Source organism: Hemiscyllium ocellatum, unplaced genomic scaffold (assembly GCF_020745735.1).
Source record: "Hemiscyllium ocellatum isolate sHemOce1 unplaced genomic scaffold, sHemOce1.pat.X.cur. scaffold_173_pat_ctg1, whole genome shotgun sequence".
NCBI lineage: Eukaryota > Metazoa > Chordata > Chondrichthyes > Orectolobiformes > Hemiscylliidae > Hemiscyllium > Hemiscyllium ocellatum.
In genome coordinates this window covers 1-22,535 of record NW_026867863.1, presented here as the reverse complement: position 1 = coordinate 22,535, position 22,535 = coordinate 1, and positions in this window count along the sequence as shown.

Genomic DNA, 22,535 nt, shown 5'->3' with positions numbered 1-22,535 from the left:
AGGCAGCCCTTGTGGTGGAGAAGCCAAAGTAAGACTAGGGAACTGGGGAATTAAAAGAAAAATACCCAGGGATTTTTCCAGACTGTGTAGTAACAAAATCCCACTCTCATAAGTTCCAACAGGAAGGAAAACCGAAAGATAAAAGCCAAAGGAGTTGATGTACGGAAGACTCAGGCTAAAGCATCTCTAGTGGCTGGAATGCACAAGGACGTGGTTATTTTTTGTTGTACATTTCATACCTGCCAAATGGTAGGTAAGTCCCAGGCAGTATAAACCAGCACCTTTATTGCCAAACCCTGTATTCGAATACACCTTTCATGCGGGTTATGATTAATTGTGGAGCTCCCCTTTCTGAAATGAAAGTGGAAACCAACATCTGCTGATCATAATGGACGTTATCCGATTTCCAGGGATAATTCCATTTTGGGGTGTGAAGGCAAAAAGGGAGGCAGAGGAGTTGGGAGCTGTCTTTACTCACTGTGGGCTACGCTGTGTGATTCAGTCAGACCAAGGGTCTCATTTTACCGCTCAGCTGTTTGATGGATAGTTTTGGCATACAGCAGTTTGAATCAAGTGCGTCCAATCCCGAATCCCAGGGAGCCTTGGAAAGTTGGCATCAGATGCTGAAGACAATATTAACAGCGTACTGTTAGAATTACCCGAATTATTGGAATAAAGGCGTCTCATTATATTGCTTGCCATAGAGATGCCCCAAATATATCTACTCATTTTCCTTCCTTTGAGTTAATATTCGTACATGAAGTGAGAGGCCCTTTGAAATGAATGAAATATAAATTGACAGGACCAAAGTCGGAGATCTCACACTTGGATTATTTATCTGAGGTGAGGGAGAGATTGGATGAAGTAGGTGAGTCAGCTAAACAGCACCTGAAAAGGGCACAGTGTAGAGTGAAGCAAGTGGCAGATAAAAACACTGAAACTTTAACGATTTCCCGTGTGGATGACGTATTAGTATTGCCACCAGTGGTAGGAAATCCCTTCAAAGCCAGGTTTAGTGGCCCCTTTCAAATTAAAAAAGTGTTGAGTCAGTTAAACTATCTGGAAATGATACCGAATATGACAAAAATGTTAGAGAATGTCATGTGAATGAATAATGCTCCAGCCACATTTAAGACTCAGGAACAGAGTTGTGGCCAGATGAACAAATTGTGCAGGTTATCTGTATGATGTAGTGATCTTCAGCAAGTGATTGAAAGCCCACATGTGACATTTGGCAGAGCATGTTGAAGGATTACAAGAAGTAAACCTGGTAATAAACTTAAAGAAAACAGAATTCGCGAAGGCAGAGGTGATGTTCTTGGGACATTACATTGGACATGGAAGATTGATCCAATGCAACACAAAGATAAAGGGCTTTGAGGAATTTCCACGACCATCCTCGAAGAAAGAGGTGTTCGATTTTTGCAACTGAGTGGATTCTATCGGAAGTTTGTTGCAAACTTCAGCAGCGTATTGGCACCACTGATGGATTTATGAAAGAAGGTCACAGAATGTGGTGGACAGAACAATGCCAGGAGGTATTTGAGAATGTTAAAGCAGGTTTAATCACCCCGCACCAGATTTAGCTACACCAAATATTTTGAAACCCTTTGAAAATTGTGTATGATGCTCGGGATATAGGGGTCGGAGATGTGTTGACACAGAAAGTTGATGATGGAATTGAGTGGCCAATTGGCTACTTGTCCAAAAAACTCAATATCCACCAGAAAAAACAAACAAAATTTCAATTATAGGAAAAGAATGATTGAATTTCATACTGGCCTGACAACATTTGAATGGTTACATGACAAATTGTCGCAGATGGTTGTAGACAACAACGACAATCGTTTCGTATTTTTGAAATATTTAAAGACCAGAATATGAGAATATTTCATTGAAGTCTCATGTTACCAACTTTGAACTTAAAATACACATGCTGTGGATCCTAAAAATGTGATAGCAGATGTGTTATCGTGGATTTAAAGGAAAAAGTGCAGATAAGATTTGACTTATTCCAGTGCTATATATTTGGGTGGAATTAATATGAATGGTATAACTGAGATTAATACTCCGTATTTCAGAATAATGCGGTTAAGAATCAGAGGAAAAAGGTTCATTTTCTTTCTAAACATGTGAAGTGTTCTGAAGTCGAAAGCATTTCTGGTCACTTTAAGACAGAACGGGTTTTGCTGAATAGAAAGTATAGCCATAGATGCCAGCTAAAGGTCAGACTGTTCCAAATGTAACAATTAGCTGGGAAATGGATACCTGAGTTTTGGTTGCTACTTTGACAACAATTCGAATACAACCAAAGAGTTTGAATAACGCTCAGGATACCAGAAGCCAACGGAATTTGAATATTATTGTTTGGCCACCTTGAAAGCAATCAAATTTTGAGAATTGTTGGATCATGGGGAGTATTAAACCCAGCATTTGAACACTAGAGGGAGAGCTACTGCTATCCAACGGCAGAGTATCTGCTGCAGAGAAGGAGTGCTAACTGGCCAACTCAAACATTCTCTATCAAAGGTACATGTTCATGTAAAACCTATTTGCAGTAAAAAAAAGATAAGGGAGATCAGCAGCTGGAAGAGTGAAGACAGCGGGGAAGGTGGAGACTGTGTGGTCTTGAGATTGTAATGGTTAACATGTGGGTTGTTGGAACAACATATTTTTACAGAGTTGGAGTCAGATAGTAAGTAGTTAAGAAACAGAGGGGCTTGTATTTGTGAATAGATGTTGTTTAGTGTTCACTATTAAAGTTAAGAAACTGACTTGCTCTTTTTAAAATAAAAATAGTGGGATGTAGGAGATCTATGTCGCTCATATTTTAACAGATTACGAGGTGAGGCGAGCTTTTCTGGGTGTTTGGTTTTAATTAACAGAGGGGTGCGACTCCACCTTGTAAATGTCCATCCACGCTCACCCCATTTCCCTGCAGTTGGCCCATATCCTTCTAGTCCTTTCCTATCCACATATTTATCCAAATGCTTTTGAAATGTTGTTAATGTACCCCCCTCAACCACATCTGCTGGCAGCTCATCCACGTACCAGCCTCTGTGGAAAGAAGTGGCCCCTCAGTTTCTCTTTTATTCCTTCCCCTCTAACCTTAAACTCATGCCCTCTATTCTCGATTCTCTAAACCTTGGAAAAAGGCTGAGAGCATTCACCCTATCCATATCGCTCATGATCTTATATAGTTCTATAAGGTCCCCCCTCAGTCTCCTACGCTCTAAACAAAATGTCCTAGTTTGTTCAACCTCTCACTATAACTCAGACCACTGGGTCCTGACGACATCCTTGTAAACTTCTTATGCACTCTTTCTAATTTAATAACATCCTCCCCATAACAAGGTGACAAAACTGATCACAATACTCCAAGTGCGGCCTTACCAAAGTCCTGTGTAATTGCAACATAAATTCCCAACTTCTATACTCAATGTCCTGCCTGATGAAGGCCAGTGTGCCAAAAGACTTCCTCGCTGCCCTGTCTACATGTGACTCCACTCGCAGAGAACCATGCACCTGAACCCAATGGTCATTCTTCCCATGACACACCTTAAGGCCCTCCCATTCAACATGAAACTCCTACCTTGATTTAAGTTTCCAAAAGGCAAGACCTCACACATTTACACTACATTCCATTTGCCATTTCTCGGCCCACTTCCCCACCTGATTAAGGTCCTGCTGCAATTTCAGATAAACTTCCTCACTGATCATGCTCCCACTTATTTTAGTGTCATCTGCAAACATACTTATCGTGCCTTGTACATTCTCAACCAAATCATAGATAACAAACAGCTATGGACCCAGCCTCCAGTCTGACAAGCATCCTTCCACTAAACTCTCTGCTTCCTACCATCAAGCCAACTGTGCATCCAATTGGCCTGTTCCCCCAGCATTCCATGCGATATAACCTTCCAGAGCAGCCTGCCCTGTGGTACCTTATCAAAGGTCTGACTGAAATCCATAGAGACTATGGTTACCGCTCGGCCCTCATCAACCTTCCTGGTCACTTCATCAAAGGACTCTAACAAATTTCGAAGCATGATCTCCCACTCACAAGTCTATGCTGACCGCTCCGAATCAAACCCTGTGTAAGTAATGGGTGCAGTCAATGGTATGCTGTCCTTCATTGTAAGATGATTCGAGTACATAAGTAAGTCCATCTTCCTGCTGTTGTAAAGCCTTGCTGAGAGAGTATTTGGGGCACTCTCTACAGAATTGGTCACCTTTGTAAGGAATGATCTTCTTACCACAGACACGGGTGATGGTATCATGAGAATAGAGTGAAGAGTGTTTAATCTGTAGAACTGTGAGAGATTAAAACATAGTGATGCTGAAACACGAAGAATGGCAGAGATCACTTATTTCCAAACAGACATTGACAGGGAGAGAAATTCATACTTTACCCAGGATTGATTGGTTTGATTTATTGTCACGTGTACCTCAGTACAAGGAAACACTTTATTTATGAGCAGTGGAGGCAGATTATAGTAAACATGGCCAGACAGATCATAGGGTGGAAATAGACTTGGACAGAGTAAGGCATAACGGTTACACTGAACAGGACGTGCACTGGACAAGATCAACATGAACAAGATCAGCATTATTTGAACTTAGAGAGTCCATTCATCAGTCCAACGTGTATTTCCTAATAGTTTATATACCTACATTAACTCTCCCCACGTTATTGTGTAGTCGGCGTGTGAACCTGTACTGAACATCAGGTTACTCACAATCCCCAACAGAAGCCACAATACCTTCCATCTGAAACAGGTAGCCATTCCCATCTGCTTCTGCCCTACACAGAGAACACCAGGCTGTCACCTCGGAGATGGAAGGTGCCTTCTTTAGATTTCACACATATGGCTTCCCTCCTCACCACGTGAAAACCAAATTAAAGTCCCACATGCGTATCATGAGCAACAGAGCCATGGGGAACAACGTGGAGCAGTCTGTCTGTGCAGCCTCTGCTTCAATTGTTTATCATGTTAGAGCATCAATTAGGAGACACCTCAGACTGCCGATACTGGAGATCAGAGTAGAGAGTCGATTGTTGGAAATGTACAGCAGGTCAGGCAGCATCCGAGAAGCAGGAGAACCGACGTTTTGGGCATAAGACATTCATCGGGAATCAGCATCAATTACCTCATTCTGCCCCTGTGTAAGTGCATTGAGGTGGGAATGGCCTCCAACTGTTCCTGTGTAAGTGACTCAAGGGACTGACTGGCGTCTTCCTCGTTCGACTGGACAAGGCCAAGGGCCTGATTGTGTTGCCCCTGGTTCCTGTATGACAGCTCGATGTGCTGACTAGTGTGATGATGCTGTAGCTTTAAGAGGCTTTTTATCCTGGTTTCTTTTAAGAGAGATATTGAACGATCGTTACGAAGCTGGTTAGTTAAGACCACTTGAGTAAACAGCGAGGGAGGCCTTTGGTTTATTTTAATGCAGTAAATGGGTGTGGTCAGCTCTCACAGATTAGGATCACTGGGTTTTAGTTTCTCAGTAACATCAAAAATTATGGGGGTCTCCACAGAGTTGGAAGTTTCACAGAATGTCTCCAGGCTGCTACACTCTCTGAATTTCCTCTAGATGCTGTTTTCTATTCCTGCATTTTCCTTTTGTGGTTATTGGAATTTCCTATGTTGGACTAGTTCAGTAGTAATAGTTCCTAGTTTTATTATTCTGTTAAGCTGTCCAATAGAATTATGTTATTCTAAATTTCTCTTTCTTTGGTTTTATTTCATCTTTCGTGTTTAAATAAATGGTATTTATTTAAACCGAGTAGTTTGACCAGTCACATTGCATCTGGAACAGACACTTTACATTTCCTTTAAAATAAGAAAACATTAGAGTTTAGGGTACTGCTTTCAAATATTTTCAATGGGCCCTGGAGTGGTCCATCACACTAGACTCCTTCTCTTCCTGAGTAATAGGCTGGAGGCACTGAATGGGCTGTCCCTGTTCTTCTCCAACAGTGTCGATGGGCTGAACAACTTCCTCATATTCCTGTGAAACCAGTGTGAGGTGTGGAATGATCTCTTATTTTACTGTGGCAATGGGCAGTGTTAGGTAGTGCTGTTACATGAATGTTACAGACACGTTAACAGCACAAACCTCAATGGAGTCTGGTCTTCCTGCACATGGACACAGACCAGTTCAGGAGCTGACGGGGGATAAAATGTTCTGAACATTGTGGAATCTTCAGTGACCATCCCCACTTCTGATCTTATGTTGGGGAGGGTGGGGGCGGGGAGACATTGATGAAGCAGCTGAAGCTGTTTGTGAAGAGGAAGCCTCCCTGAGGATCTCCCACAGAGGTGACCCAGGACTGAAATGGTGAACATCTTCCTTTGTGCCATGTTTGACTCCAAACACTGGAGAGTTTTCTCTGATTCCCATTAAGTTCAGATTTGTTAAGCTCCTTGATGTCAACAGAAGCCTTGATATCAGAACCAGTCATTTTTACCTGACCCCTTGTGTTAACCTCTTTTGTTCATATCATTAAACCATGGTATAGGAGCAGCAAGGGTTTTCTTCAAACAGGTGGCATTGAATGTCAGGATTTCTCTTCTCAACAGTATTCGGGGAGCCGGATGACTGAAAGTATTTGAAGAGGAGGTAGATGGATATTGACCTGTCAGAGAGGTGAGGGCGATGAGGAATTGGGTTTGAAAGAGGATTTCAGACCAAGAATAGATCAGCCACGATCTTAGTGAAGGACAAGGCAGGCTTGGGGAGTGAATGACCTGCCCCTGTGTCTGATGTTCTCACATTCTGTTATTGGAAAGTTAGTGGGTGTTATTTTCATGGATGTTCTGGTATTGAATGTCGCCGTCAGGGAGACCAGAGGATTTTGTGAGCCATCGCTGGGTGAGGTATGGGGGCTGTATTCAGAGTGAATTTGGGTCTCAACTTGACCAACAAATGGAGCACAAGTTTCAGAAAGGGGAAGCTCTGTAAAGAGAGATGAGGGGCCTCTTTCATACCCAGCCTGGGTTTTACAATTACATTTCTCAAATCACATCAAACCGTGTGGGACAGCCTTGAAGGGCCGAATGATCTCCTCTGTTTCTGTGCACAAGGTTATAGAAGTAAGTAGCCTCTAAATGCTCCTGCCTAACAGGTTTAATGGGCTGAATGGAACACAGGAACACGGGATTGAGGGACAGGAGTGAGTCATTAGACACCTTGAGCCTTCTCCACCAGGCACTAAGATTGTGGCTGATCAGGTTGTGGTCTCAGCCCCACTTTCCCGTCTGCGTCTCATTATCCATGACTCAGTTCTCTGTCAAATATTTCACTAACGCAGCTTTCAATCAATGTGAACATAGAGGCACGATAAACTTCCAGTGAAGAGGATTCCCACTTGAAAGGTCCATTCAGAGCTATTCGTCGTTCCTCTGATAGAACCAAAGCATCATGCAGAATGGAAACAGACCCGTTAGTCTAATCTGTTCACTCCGATCAGATATCAAATCTGATCCAGTTCCATTTGCCAGCATTTGGCCGATATCCCTCGTCTTTCAGATACTTTTTAAATGTGCGATTGTAACCGCCTTCACCACTTCCTCTGACAGCACTTTCTCAACACACACCACTCTGTGTGTGAAACATTTATCTTCAGTCCCTTCTAAATCATTCCCCCTCTCCCCTCCATCCTATACTCTCCTGTTCTGGACTCCCCTATCCTGGGGAGCAGACCGTGGCTGTTCAGTATATCCATGCCCCTGATGATTTTATAAACCTCTAAAATGTGACTCCTCAACCTCTGACACTCCAGGGGGAAACACCTCAACCTAATCAACCTCTCCCTAAAGCTCAAACCTCCAGTCCTGGGACATCTGTGTAAGTCATTTCTGCAGAAAACCGAGTTGTACGCAGTATTCCTAAAGTAGCCTCACCAACATCCTGTAGAGATAAAACATGCCACCAAAACTCCTATACTCAATGCTCTGACTGATTAAGACAAATGTGCCAAATGTGTTCTGCACCACTCTGTCTACCTGCGACTCCACTTTCCAGGAACAATGTACCTGCAGCCCTATGTCCGTTTGTTTCTCAACACTCCCCAGGACCTGACCATTAAGTGTATAACTTCTGCCCTGATTTGCGTTCACAAAATACAAAACCTCGTCTTTATCTAAATTAAACTTCACCTGTCACTCCTTGCCCCTTTGTCCCATCTATTTGTGGTCTTGTTGTACTCTGAGATAATCTACTACACCACCTTTCTGATGTCATCTGTAAACTTACTAACTATGGCCTCAATGTTCACATCTAAATCCTTGACATAAATGATGAAATGCAGTGAACTCAGTCCTGATTCTTACAGCACACTGCTGCTCACAAGCCTCCAGTCTGAAAAATACCCCTCTTCCTTCAAGCCAATTGTGATTAGCTTCTTCTGTATCCCATGTGACTGAAACTTATTAATCTGTCTACCAATCAGAATGAAATATTAGCTACGAAGAAGGGAGGCTGAGTAAGTTAAGTTTATTTTCACTCGAAAAAAGAAGATGGGGGAAACTTATTGAGGTTTGCAAAATCATGAAGGTTATAGACAGGGTGGACAGAGACAAGCTTTTCCCAAGGGTGACGGATTCCGTAACGAGAGGTCGTGCTTTCAAAGTGAAAGGTGGAATATTTAAGGGGGATACACACGGTAAGTACTTCACACAGAGGGCAGTGGGCGTTTGGAACGCGTTGCCAGCAGAGGTGGTAGAGGCAGGCACGACAGATTCATTTAAGGTGCGTCTAGACAGATGCATGAGTAGGTGGGGAGCAGAGGAGTAGGTGGGGAGCAGAGGGATACAGATGCTTAGGAATAGACCGACAGATTCTGACAGTACATTTGGATCAGCTCAGGCTTGAAGGGCGAAGGGCCTGTTCCTGGGCTGTAAATTTTCTTTGTTCTTTGTTATTTAAATGAACACCTTGCTGAAGTCCATATAGACAATGTCAACCAAACTGCCTTCATCAACCTTCTTTGTCACCTCTTCAAAAAACTCAACCAAATGAACGACCCATGATTTCCCATGCAGAAAGCCACGTTGTCTACCCCGATCAGCCCTTACCTTCCCAAATGTATGTAAATACTATCTCCCAGAATCCCCTCCAACAACTTACCCATCACTGACATCAGGCTCACCGGTCTATAGTTCCCCGGCATTTTGGGCCACTGCTTCCTTTTCTAGCCCCACTCCTGCACTGCTCACAACAAATGTTAAATGTAACCAGGTCAGTGATATAGCCGATGATATCGGTCTCAGACTGGGTCAGGGTCAGTTTTAGGAACAAGTCAGGCTAGTATCTTTAATTTGCTCAAATAGCACGTTTATGATCCAGAGCAATGTTACTCAAACTATGGTGGAAAGATGAATGGCAAAGTGTTTAAGTATTGCAAATAAAGATTTGATATGTCCTGTTCTAAAATCACTGACACACACACACACACACTCTGCAATTGTAACTTGAAAGAACTTTGTCCCGATATTATCTCATGTACATTGTCCAAACTATGTCTCCATCACATTCCCTGTTCCATGTCGGTGCATCATTGCTGCTGTAATACACGGAGCCATACCCTGAGCAGAAAATGGTCTTGGTCGATTTGAAGATATGTTTTTATGCTCCTGCTTCATTAAAAAATAAAAATGACTAATTTATTCAGAATACTTTTTTAAAAGAAATACAGAAATTGCTGGAAAAGTTCGGCAGGTCTGTTAGCATCCAGATGCCTTTTACATGATTTAGTTGTATCAGCCTCCACCACTTCCTCTGGCAGCTCATTTCATACGCACACCATCCTCTGTGTGAAAAGATGCCCCTTAGGCCTCATCAAAACCTTTCCCCTCTTACTTTCCACCAATGCCGTCGAGTTTTGGACGCTCCTAACCTGGGGAAAAACCCTGACTACTCAACTTATCCATGACCGTTCTGATTTTATGAACCTTTCCTGCTGCTAAATGTGACTTCAATCAACACGAATGGCTGTACTTTCAGTCATCCCGGGCCTAAATTCTGAAATGCAACACTGACACCTGTTCTTTCTCCATCAAGTCACAATTCTAAACCAGTTTCATCAGTTTGTTCAGATATATTAGGAGACACTTCTGTGGGATTTACACCTAGACCTTTGTGCCCAGAGGTAGGGATACTAGCATCATTCGGCAATACCCATAAAGCTGTAACATTATTCTCCTGTGTGTTTGTTCATCAGTCTGTTATGACATACTGTGACATACCTCTGCACCAAGCAGGACTTCAATCCAGGCCTTCTCATCCAGAGCTAGGAACACTACCACACAAGTTCAGGAATTGGAATCAAATCCAGAGCTCTGGCTCAGAGACACGGACACTGCCCACTATACTACCATACCCAGATTTTGGGTCATATTTTAGTGCCCGCTTCCAGCTCAGTGTGGATTGATTATAATCAGGTTACTATTACTGAATTACAAAAAACACTTTGTATTATTAAACAAATGCAAGATATTTGTCTCAACTGTAGGATATTGAGTGTACTTGCTGAATATTGAAATTAACTATGAACATCTTTAATCGCTATTATCTGTAGTCTGCAATATTAGGGAAAGAAATCCCGCAGAAACACTCTGCCCAATGAAGGGTCTCAAATAGATGTTTATTACTGAACACCAGAGGCGAAGGAAGAGCTTAATTTCTGACCCCAAAACACGGATCAATCTTACCCACCTCTAACATGTGTCTGCCCTCTGCCTAAAACCATGAAATGACACCAGGCCGCTGATTACTGTCCAGCCTCTCCTCCCCACTGACTGTGTCTGAAATCCGTCCCTCCTCCCTCTAACCACACAAGGCAACCCAAGGTCAGGGTCTTTGTGAAAATCAAGGCCAGAGTGTGCAGGCCTCCTGGAGAGGGGTGGGCATTTTAAAATTGAAGGGGGAGGGGGGAGGTGGCAGTCATATCACACACTGGGCTGAGGGGTGGCAGATGGAGGATAGTCTGGATTAATGCCAGGCATTGGATTTGGTAAATCAAACAACAACAGGACCCATACAATTAAAAGTAGGGTCTTTTGGTGGTGTTGTAGTACAGAGACCTAGGCTGTCAGGTTTAATTCTTTAAAATTTGCATCTGATATAGAAAGTGGCTAAGAAGGTGTTTAACACACTTTTCTTCAATGGTCACACCTTTGAGTATCGGAATTGGGACGTCATGTTGAGGTTGTACAGGACATTGGTGAGACCTCTTCTGGAATACTGTGTCCAGTCTGGGCATCCTGCCCGCTCATTCCATAGGCACACCACCCTCTGGGTGAAACAGCTGCCCCTTAGGTCACTTTTAAATGTTACCCTCTCACCTTAAGCCTATGTCCTCTAGTTTTGGACTCCCCCGTACCCTTATAAAATACATTGACTATTCACTTTGATATTATTGATCTTGATATTATTAAGCTGGAGAGGGTTCAGAAGAGTTTAACCTGGATGTTGCTGGAAATGGAGGGATTGAGCTATAAGGAGAGGCTGAATAGGCTGGGACATTTTTCACTGGAGAGTATGAGATGGAGGGGTAACTTTGCAGAGGTTTATAAAATGATGAGGGGTACAGATAAGCTGTAGGGCTGATGAGTTTTCCCAAGAGTTGGGGATTCAAAACTGAGGGATATTTTGAGGCGTGAGGAAAAAGATTTACAAAAGTCAGGAGAGGTAATTATTTCAGACAGAAGCTGGCTTGTGTGTGGAATGAACTTCCAGAGGAACTGGTGAAAATAGGGACAGTTACAATGTTTAAAGGACATTTAGATCAGTACATGGATAAGACATCAGCTTGGATGGTGCTGTGAGCAGCTGCCCTCTCCCTCCCCCTCTCTGAATGAATTCCTGTTGGTTTTCACCCTCTGCCAATGCCTGTGCAGTGGCGTGGGGAGGCCAGCAGAGGGTGGCATTGCGTCACTTTCAGCACCGCAGAGCACAGCCAGACCTGCCCCACACAGAGACACACAGATACACACACAGCAATTGTTAGGGCACAGTGTGAAGCTCATCTGGTAACTTTAATTAAACATAAAGAAATGCCTTGTAAACTGTTGAAATATGAATGGTAGAGAACTCCCAAATTCCAGTATTTAAATAAAAAATATCAATGTATTTTTTTAACTGCGATAGTTCTTGGGGACTCGATAGTGAGGGGTACAGATAGGCGGTTTTGTGGGGGCGACAGTGACTCACGTTTGGTATGTTGCCTCCCAGGTGCAAGGGTACGTGATGTCGCTGATCGTGTTTTCCGGGTCCTTAAGGGGGAGGGGAGCAGCCCCAGATCGTGGTCCACGTTGGCACCAACGACATAGGTAGGAAGAGGGATGAGGATGTTAGGCAGGCTTTCAGGGAGCTAGGTTGGAAGCTCAGAGCTAGAACAAAGAGAGTTGTTGTCTCTGGTTTGTTACCCGTGTCACGTGGTAGAGAGTCGAGGAATAGGGAGAGAGAGCAGTTAAATGCGTGGCTACAGGGATGGTGCAGGAGGGAGGGATTCCGGTTTCTGGACAACTGAGGTTCTTTCTGGGGAAGGTGGGACCTCTATAAACAGGATGGTCTACACCTGAACCTGAGGGACACCAGTATCCTTGGGGGGAGGTTTGCTAGTGCTCTTTGGGAGGGTTTAAACTAACTCCGCCGGGGCATGGGAACCTGGACTGTAGCTTCAGGGTACAGGATCTTGAGTGTAGGGAGGTTATGAACAAGGCAGCAATCTCGAAGGAGGGTGCCTGTAAACAGAAGGGTGGCTTGAAGTGTGTATACTTCAATGCCAGAAGTATAAGAAATAAGGTAGGTGAACTTGCAGCGTGGGTTGGTACCTGGGACTTCGATGTTGTGGCCATTACAGAGACGTGGGTAGAACAGGGGCAAGAATGGCTGTTGCAGGTTCCAGGGTTTAAATGTTTTAGTGGGGTCAGACATGGGGGTAAAAGAGGGGGAGGTGTGGCATTACTTGTCAAGGATAGTATTACAGCGGTGGAAAGGACGATGGAGGAAGACTTGCCATCTGAGGTAGTTTGGGCTGAGGTTAGAAATAGGAAAGGTGAGGTCACCCTGTTAGGAGTTTTCTACAGGTCTCCGAATAGTCCGAGAGAAGTAGAGGATAGTATTGCGAGGATGATTCAGGAGAAGAGTGAAAGTAGCAGGGTGGTTGTTATGGGGGACTTTAACTTCCCAGATATTGACTGGGAAAGCTATAGCTCGAGGTCGTTAGATGGTTTGGTGTTTGTCCAATGTGTGCAGGAGGGTTTCCTGACACAATATGTTGACAGGCCAACAAGAGGTGAGGCTATACTGGATTTGGTTCTAGGTAATGAACCAGGCCAGGTGTTAGACTTGGAGGTAGGTGAGCACTTCAGGGACAGTGACCACAACTCGGTGACTTTTACTTCAGTGATGGAGAGGGATAAGTGTGCACTGCAGGGCAAGAGTTATAGCTGGGGGCAGGGAAATTATGATGCGGTGAGGCATGACTTAGGATGTGTGGATTGGAAAAACAGGCTTCAAGAGAAGAACACTAATGAGATGTGGAGATTGTTCAAGGAACAGCTACTGAGTGTCCTTGATAAGTATGTACCAGTCAGGCATGGTGTAAAGGGCCTTGTGAGGGAGCCGTGGTTTAATAAGGAATTGGAATCCCTTGTGAAAGGGAAGAAGGCGGCATATGTAAAGATGAGGCGTGAAGGTTCAGTTGGGGCGATTGAGAGTTATAAGGTAGCCAGGAAGGATCTAAAGAGAGAGCTAAGAGCAGCGAGAAGGGGACATGAAAAGTCCTTAGCTGGTAGGATTAGGGAAAATCCAAAGGCTTTCTATAGGTATGTCAGGAATAAAAGGATGACTAGGGTAGGTAACGGTCCAGTCAAGGATAGTAGTGGGAAGTTGTGCGTGGAGGCGGAGGAGATTGGAGAGACACTAAATCAATACTTTTCGTCAGTATTCACTCAGGAACAGGACACTGTTGCTGGTGTGAATATTGAGTCACAAGTGATTAGAATGGATGGCATTGAAGTATGTAGGGAAGAGGTTTTGGCAATACTGGAAAGGATGAAAATAGATAAGTCTCCTGGGCCTGATGGCATTTATCCTAGGATCCTCTGGGAAGCTAGAGAGGAGATAGCAGAGCCATTGGCCTGGATTTTTATGTTGTCATTGTCAACGGGAATAGTACCAGATGACTGGAGGATGGCGAATGTGGTCCTCTTGTTCAAGAAGGGGAGTAGGGATAGCCCGAGTAACTATAGGCCAGTGAGTCTGACTTCTGTGGTGGGCAAAGTCTTAGAGAGAATTGTAAGGGATAAGATTTATGAACATCTGGATAGGAATAACGTGATCAAGGATAGTCAGCATGGTTTTGTGAAGGGCAGGTCGAGCCTCACAAACCTTATTGAGTTCTTTGAGCAGGTGACTAAGAAGGTGGACGAGGGTAAAGCAGTAGATGTTGTGTACATGGATTTTAGTAAGGCGTTCGATAAGGTACCCCATGGTAGGCTAATGCTAAAACTACGGAGGTATGGCATTGAGGGTGCATTAGAGGTTTGGATTAGGAATTGGCTGGCTGGAAGGAGACAGAGGGTAGTAGTTGAAGGTATAGGTTCATCTTGGAGTGCAGTTACTAGCGGTGTACCACAAGGATCTGTTTTGGGACCATTGCTTTTTGTTATCTTTATAAATGATCTAGAGGAGGGGCTTGAAAGCTGGGTGAGTAAGTTTGCGGATGACACAAAAGTCGGTGGAGTTTTGGATAGTGAGGAAGGATGTGGCAGGTTACAGCGGGATATAGACAAGTTGTAAAGCTGGGCAGAAAGGTGGCAAATGGAATTCAATGTAGCTAAGTGTGAAGTCATTCACTTTGGTAGGAGTAACAAGAAGATGGATTACTGGGCTAATGGTAGGCTACTTGGTAGTGTGGATGAGCAGAGGGATCTTGGTGTCCATGTACACAGATCTCTGAAAGTTGCCACCCAGGTAAATAGTGCTGTGAGGAAGGCATATGGTGTACTGGGCTTTATTGGCAGAGGAATTGAGTTCCGGAGTCCTGAGGTCATGTTGCAGTTGTATAAGACTCTGGTGCGGCCTCATCTGGAGTATTGTGTGCAGTTTTGGTCGCCATACTATAGGAAGGATGTGGAGGCATTGGAACGAGTGCAGAGGAGGTTTACCAGGATGTTGCCTGGTATGGTAGGAAAATCGTATGAGGAAAGACTGAGGCACTTGGGGCTGTTCTCATTGGAAAAGAGAAGGTTTAGGGGAGATTTGATAGAGGTGTACAAGATGATTAGGGGTTTAGATAGGGTAGACACTGAGAACCTTTTACCGCTAATGGAGTCAGCTGTTACAAGGCGACACAGCTTTAAATTAAGGGGTGGAAGGTATAGGACAGATGTGAGGGGTAGATTCTTTACACAGCGGGTTGTGAGTTCATGGAATGCCTTGCCAGTAGCAGTGGTGAACTCTCCCTCTTTATGGTCATTTAAGCGGGCATTGGATAGGCATTTGGAAGTTATTGGGCTAGTGTAGGTTAGGTAGGATTCGGTCGGCGCAACATTGAGGGCCGAAGGGCCTGTACTGCGCTGTATTTTTCTATGTTCTATGTTCTATGTAACTCTGAAAGTGAACATTTTAGATCAACTATTCACAACTCTGGGACCCTCTTTCTCCTAACTGCTTATTACCCTACTCCAACACTACAGTAATATCTTGTTTCAATAAGACACTTATTAAAATTACATTAACGTAATTTCAAAACCACACAGCAGCTGTTGTTTCATCTCACCTCACACCAATCTCCCTTTTTTCCATCTTTCCTGGGTAGAGTGGCTCATGTTACAGGATGCTATCGAAGTGTCTACGTTTCAGCATTAGAACATAGAACATAGAAAGATACAGCGCAGTACAGGCCCTTCGGCCCTCGATGTTGCGCCGACCGAATCCTACCTAACCTACACTAGCCCAATAACTTCCAAATGCCTATCCAATGCCCGCTTAAATGACCATAAAGAGGGAAAGTTCACCACTGCTACTGGCAGGGCATTCCATGAACTCACAACCCGCTGTGTAAAGAATCTACCCCTAACATCTGTCCTATACCTACCACCCCTTAATTTAAAGCTGTGTCCCCTAGTAACACCTGACTCCATTAGCGGTAAAAGGTTCTCAGTGTTGACCCTATCTAAACCCCTAATCATCTTATACAACTCTATCAAATCTCCCCTAAACCTTCTCTTCTCCAATGAGAACAGCCCCAAGTGCCTCAGCCTTTCCTCATAAGATTTTCCTACCATTCCAGGCAACATCCTGGTACACCTCCTCTGCACTCGTTCCAATGCCTCCACATCCTTCCTATAGTATGGCGACCAAAACTGCACACAATACTCCAGATGAGGCCGCACCAGAGTCTTATACAGTTGCAACATGACCTCAGGACTCCGGAACTCAATTCCTCTACCAATAAAGCCCAGTACACCATATGCCTTCCTCACAGCACTATTTACCTGGGTGGCAACTTTCAGAGATCTGTGTACATGGACACCAAGATCCCTCTGCTCATCCACACTACCAAGTAGCCTACCATTAGCCCAGTAATCCATCTTCTTGTTACTCCTACCAAAGTGAATGACTTCACACTTAGCTACATTGAATTCCATTTGCCACATTTCTGCCCAGCCCTGCAACTTATCTATATCCCGCTGTAACCTACCACTTCCTTCCTCACTATCCACAACTCCACCGACTTTTGTGTCATCCGCAAACTTGCTTACCCAGCTTTCAGACCTTCCTCTAGATCATTTATAAAGATAACAAAAAGCAATGGTCCCAAAACAGATCCTTGTGGTACACCGCTAGTAACTGCACTCCAAGATGAACATAGTCCATCAACTACTACCCTCTGTCTCCTTCCAGCCAGCCAATTCCTAATCCAAACCTCTAATGTATCCTCAATGCCATACCTTAGTAGTTTTAGCATTAGCCTACCATGGGGAACCTTATCGAACGCCTTACTGAAATCCATATACACAACATCTACTGCTTTACCCTCGTCCACTTCCTTAGTCACCTTCTCAAAGAACTCAATAAGGTTTGTGAGGCACGATCTGCCCTTCACAAAACCATGCTGGCTATCCTTGATCACGTTATTCCTATCCAGATGTTCATAAATCTTATCCCTTACCATTCCCTCTAAGACTTTGCCCACCGCTGAAGTCAGACTCACTGGCCTATAGGTACTAGGGCTATCCCTACTCCCTTTCTTGAACAAGGGGACCACATTCGCTATCCTCCAGTCCTCTGGTACTATTCCCGTTGACAATGACAACATAAAAATCCAGGCCAATGGCTCTGCTATCTTCTTCCTAGCTTCCCAGAGGATCCTAGGGTAAATGCCATCAGGCCCAGGAGACTTATCTATTTTCATCCTCTCCAATATTCCCAGAACCTCTTCCCTGCATATTTCCAGGCCATCCATTCTAATCATTTGTGACTCCATATTCACATCAGCAACAGTGTCCTGTTCCTGAGTGAATACTGATGAAAAGTATTGATTTAGTGTCTCTCCAATCTCCTCCGCCTCCACACACAACTTCCCACTACTATCCTTGACTGGACCGATACCTACCCTAGTCATCCTTTTATTCCTGACATACCTATAGAAAGCCTTTGGGTTTTCGCTAATCCTACCAGCTAAGGACTTTTCATGTCCCCTTCTCGCTTCTCTTAGCTCTCTCTTTAGATCCTTCCTGGCTACCTTATAACTCTCAATCGCCCCAACTGAACCTTCACGCCTCATCTTTACATATGCCGCCTTCTTCCCTTTCACAAGGGATTCCAATTCCTTACTAAACCACGGCTGCCTCACAAGGCCCTTTACACCATGCCTGACTGGTACATACTTATCGAGGACACGTAGTAGCTGCTCCTTGAACAATCCCCACATCTCATTAGTGTTCTTCTCTTGAAGCCTGTTTTTCCAATCCTTACATCCTATGTCATTCCTCACTGCATCATAATTTCCCTGCCCCCAGCTATAACTCTTGCCCTGCGGCGCACACTTATCCCTCTCCATCACTAAAGTAAAACCTGGGAACACATCCTTCCATGACACTGTCTCTCAGTCTCCCCCTCTCTGTCTATACCCCAAACCCCTCCCATGTGGTGATATTTAAACTGATTCCCCCGCCATCTCTCTCTGGCAGTGATGTTCACACCCACAGCACCCCACTGTCAGAGCACAGTGGAGATATGGAGCTGTAAATGGGTGGGAACTGTACATCCTGTCACTTCCAGCATGGGCTGCAAGTTTCCCCACACTGGGCAGTGATCTAACACAGTGTTACTGAGCATTGCACTGGGGTGGGGTACACTGTCCTACATGCTGGGAGGGTAACTGCTCCTGGGTTACAGATCAATGCACTGGGGTGGGGTACAGAGCCCGACATGCTGGGAGGGTAACTGCTCCTGGGTTACAGATTAATTCACGGGTGATCACTGCACAGGTCTCTGTGCTGGTCAGACTGTCTGGCTGAGGTTTATAGATAATACAATGATGTGGTCAGTGCAGCTCCCCGTGCTGGATGGATATGTAGCCTGTGCACAGTACATCATGTTGGGAGAATGGATAGAGGGGAAAGGTGATGGACAGGTCACGACATTCCCCGGAACGTTCTGTCCCTGACATTCTATAACTGACATTCCCCGGAACGTTCTGTCCCTGACATTCCCCGGAACGTTCTGTCCCTGACATTCTATAACTGCCATTCCCCGGAACGTTCTGTCCCTGACGTTCTATAACTGACATTCCCCGGAACGTTCTGTCCCTGACATTCCCCGGAACGTTCTGTCCCTGACATTCTATAACTGACATTCCCCGGAACGTTCTGTCCCCGACATTCTATAACTGACATTCCCCGGAACGTTCTGTCCCTGACGTTGTTTGTTTGTGAACGGCCGGACGTCAGTGAATTGAACAAACGATAAGATCCCGAGGGAAGAGATCCCGTTCCAGGGAGAAGGAGACACTGTTCCGAAGGCCCCTCAGGCAGTTAAAGGGGTGAATACGTTTTCCCTGCGTTTACATTTCTCCACGACACAGGATCGAACACAATTTAGACCAAAATACAGAAAATTCCCAAACTCTGTTTGTCTTCAGGAAACTGGGAGAGAATCCTTCAGGACAGCAACGTTCCCACCCTCCGTATTAGGAACTGGGAAGGAGTGACCTGTGTCTGCTCTCGAGTGATCGAGTGTGTGGGAATGTTCTAGAAACCATCTGTCCTTATGGATGTGTCTCTGTGTGTTTGGGGAGGGAGGGTTTCTTGTGGTTTATGTCACATTTTTGTCAGTAATTCCGACCTTCCCATTTGTTATTCCAGCTCCAATTATTTTAATAAATCCCTGAATACAGGGACACATTTGAAAATCTCACTGGGTCCCCGATCAAACGGGTCCCTTTGCCTCCAGGCTGATGGATAATGGGTTTGTTTTCCTTCCTCACAGTTAACGTAGTGACCATCTACGTCCTGCTTTATAAAGATTGTGGATTGTCTCCATGTGTCAGACGTTACCTGGGGGCCATGGCAGCGGCGGATCTCCTGGTCATTATCCTCGACCTGATCCTGAGACACATTCCCATTGTTTATCAGGAACAGTTTTATTTCCTATCCTCCGTCCCCGTGTGTAATATCCACGCCGTCCTGCTTTATGCAGCCACTGACTGCTCTGTCTGGTTCACCGTCACTTTCACCTTTGATCGGTTTGTGGCCATTTGTTGCCAGAAGCTGAAAAGTAAATATTGCAGTGAGAAAACGGCGGCTGTGGTTCTGGGAGCAGTGACTGTGCTGAGCTGTTTAAAGAACATTTCCTGGTATTTTATGTTCACGGCTCGGTATCGGCTGGGGAACACCCCCTGGTTTTGTGATGTAACAGACGCTGTTCGATTCTCCAGTGTCTGGGTCACAATCGAGTTCCTCCACCACATTCTAACCCCGTGTGTCCCATTTCTCCTGATTCTGCTGCTCAATGTTCTCACCGTCAGACACATTTTAGTGACCAGCAGAGCCCGCAGGAGACTCCGCGCTCACACCAATGGGGACGCTCAGTCTGACACTGAAATGAGAAACCGAAAAAAATCCATCATTTTACTGTTTGTGATCTCGGCCAATTTCATCCTGTTATGGTCAACGTTAATGCTGTATTCTATATGGGGCCGGATGTATGAGTTTGGGTATCAGTCTGTGTATCTCGATTGGTTTGTGCAGGAATTGGGCTTCATGCTGCAGCTCCTCAGTTGCTGCACAAACACCGCAATTTATGCCGTGACCCAGACTAAGTTCAGGCAGCAGCTGAAGAATGTGCTGAAATATCCCTTCACCCAAATCCATCCATCCATCAAATTCCCTCATTAATCACACCATCCGGGATTTTCTCATTTCAGTTCAGTGTTTCAGCGATGGAGCAGCCTGTCGCTATGGTAACAGACTGAGGGGAGCGCTGGTTTGTCCCTCCTTATCCCACAGGGGGGGTTACAGGGAAACATTTCAATGTTTCTCACAACTCAGGGGCCAGTGAGAAAAGGCACCATCCCACTGACTGTATCCATCACTTCCATTTGTAACCAATAAAAATGCTGATTACAGCGTGCCGAGCAGCAGAGGGACCGATGTTGTTGTGTGTCTTTGTGTTGGAGAAGCTGAGCTGGAGAGAGACAGACTCAGCCCCAAGTCCTGGTCCTCAGGGAAGGGGAGGGCACCGCGCCCTGAGCTCAGGAGCTGGGGTTAACTCCCTCTGTCCCCTCCCCACCCCCTTTCCAACCTGGCGTCCCCATTTCATCTCCCCACTCTTACTCCACGTTTCTCCCTCTCTCTCCCTGCACACTCACTCTTTCTCACAACCTCCCCCTTTCACTCTCCCTCGTTCTCCCTCTCACCCCAACCCTAACTCTCTGCCTCCACTCTTCACTTTCCCTCACCCTCACACTCTCTGTCCTGATCTCTGCCTCCTCCATCTCATCTCTACCCCATCTCACCCACCCACAAACAACCAGGGGGGAGGGAGAGGGCGAGAGAGGGAGAGGGAGGGAGGGGAGGGCGAGAGAGGGGGGAGGGTGAGGGGAGAGGGAGGGGAGGGAAGGGAGGGCGAGGGGGAGGAGGGAGCGAGAGAGAGGGGGGAGGAGAGGGAGGGGAGGGCGAGAGGGGAAGGGAGGGAGGGGAGGGAAGGCGGGAGGGTGAGAGAGAGAGAGGGCGAGAGAGGGGGAGAGGGAGGGGAGGGAGGGGAGGGTGAGAGAGAGAGAGGGTGAGAGAGGGGAGGGAGGGAAGGGAGGGCGAGAGGGAGGGAAAGGTGAGAGAGGGGAAGGTGAGAGAGGGAGAGAAGGAGGGGAGGGGGGAGAGGGAAGAGTGGAGGAGAGGGGGAGGGCCGAGAGAGAGGGAGGGGAAGAGAGGGGAGAGGGAGGAGAGGGCGAGGGAGGGGCGAGTTTGAGAGAGGGGAAGACGAGAAACGGAAGGGCGAGGGAGGGGAGAGGAGGGAGGGAGACAGTAGGGCGAGAGAACAGAGCCCGAGAGAGGAGGAGGGCGAGGGAGAGTAGGGCGGAAAGAGGCAAGTGCGAGAGAGTGGAGGGTGGGAGTGGGGAGAGGAGGAAGGAGAGGGGAGCGCGAGAGAGGGGGGTGGGCGAGAGAGGAGAGGGCGAGGGAGGGGAGTGACGGGAGAGCAAGAGGGAGGGAGAGTGCGAGAGAGGAGAAGGGAGGGCGAGAGAAGGGAGGTAGGGAGGGGAGGAAAAGAGGGAGGTAGAGGGAGGGGAGGGCGAGAGGGGAAAAGGAGGGAGCGGAGGGCGAGAGGGGGGAGGGCGAGAGGGGGGGGGGAGGGGGAGGGGAGAGGGAGAGAGAGGTGAGAGAGGTAAGGGAGAGATGGAAGGGTAGGGCCGAGGGCGAAAGAGGGGAGGGGATGGTCGGGAGGGCGAGAGAGTGGAGGGGAGGACTGGGAGGGCGAGAGAGGGGAGGGGAGGGAGAGGTAGGTGAGAGAGAGAGGGAGGGGAGGGCCGAGGGAGGGCAGGGGAGGGCGAGAGAGGCGAGAGAGGGGAGGGCGTGAGAGGGAGGGAAGGGCGAGAGAGGGGAGGGGAGGGCCGAGGGTGAGAGAGGGGGAGGGCAAAGGGGGTGAGGGTGAAAGAGGAGAGGGGAGGACCAAGGGCGAGAGAGGGGAGGGGAGAGGAGGGCGAGGAGAGACAGAGAGAGAGTGGAGGGGAGGTCCGGGTGGGGGAGAGAGGGGAGGGGAGGGAGGGCAAGAGAGGAGAGGGGGGGAGGGTGAGAGAGGGGAGAGGAGTGAAGGGGAGGGCGACAGAGGGGAGCGGAGGGAAGGGCAAGAGAGGGGAGAGGAGTGCCGGGAGGGCGAGTGAGGGGAGGCGTTGGCCGAGGGCGAGAGAGGGGAGGGGAAGGGAAGGGAGTGGCGGGAGGGCGGAGGAGGGGAGTGGAGGGCGAGAGGAGAAGGGGAGGGGAGGGAAGGGCGTGAGAGGGGAGGCGAGGGCCGAGGGCGAG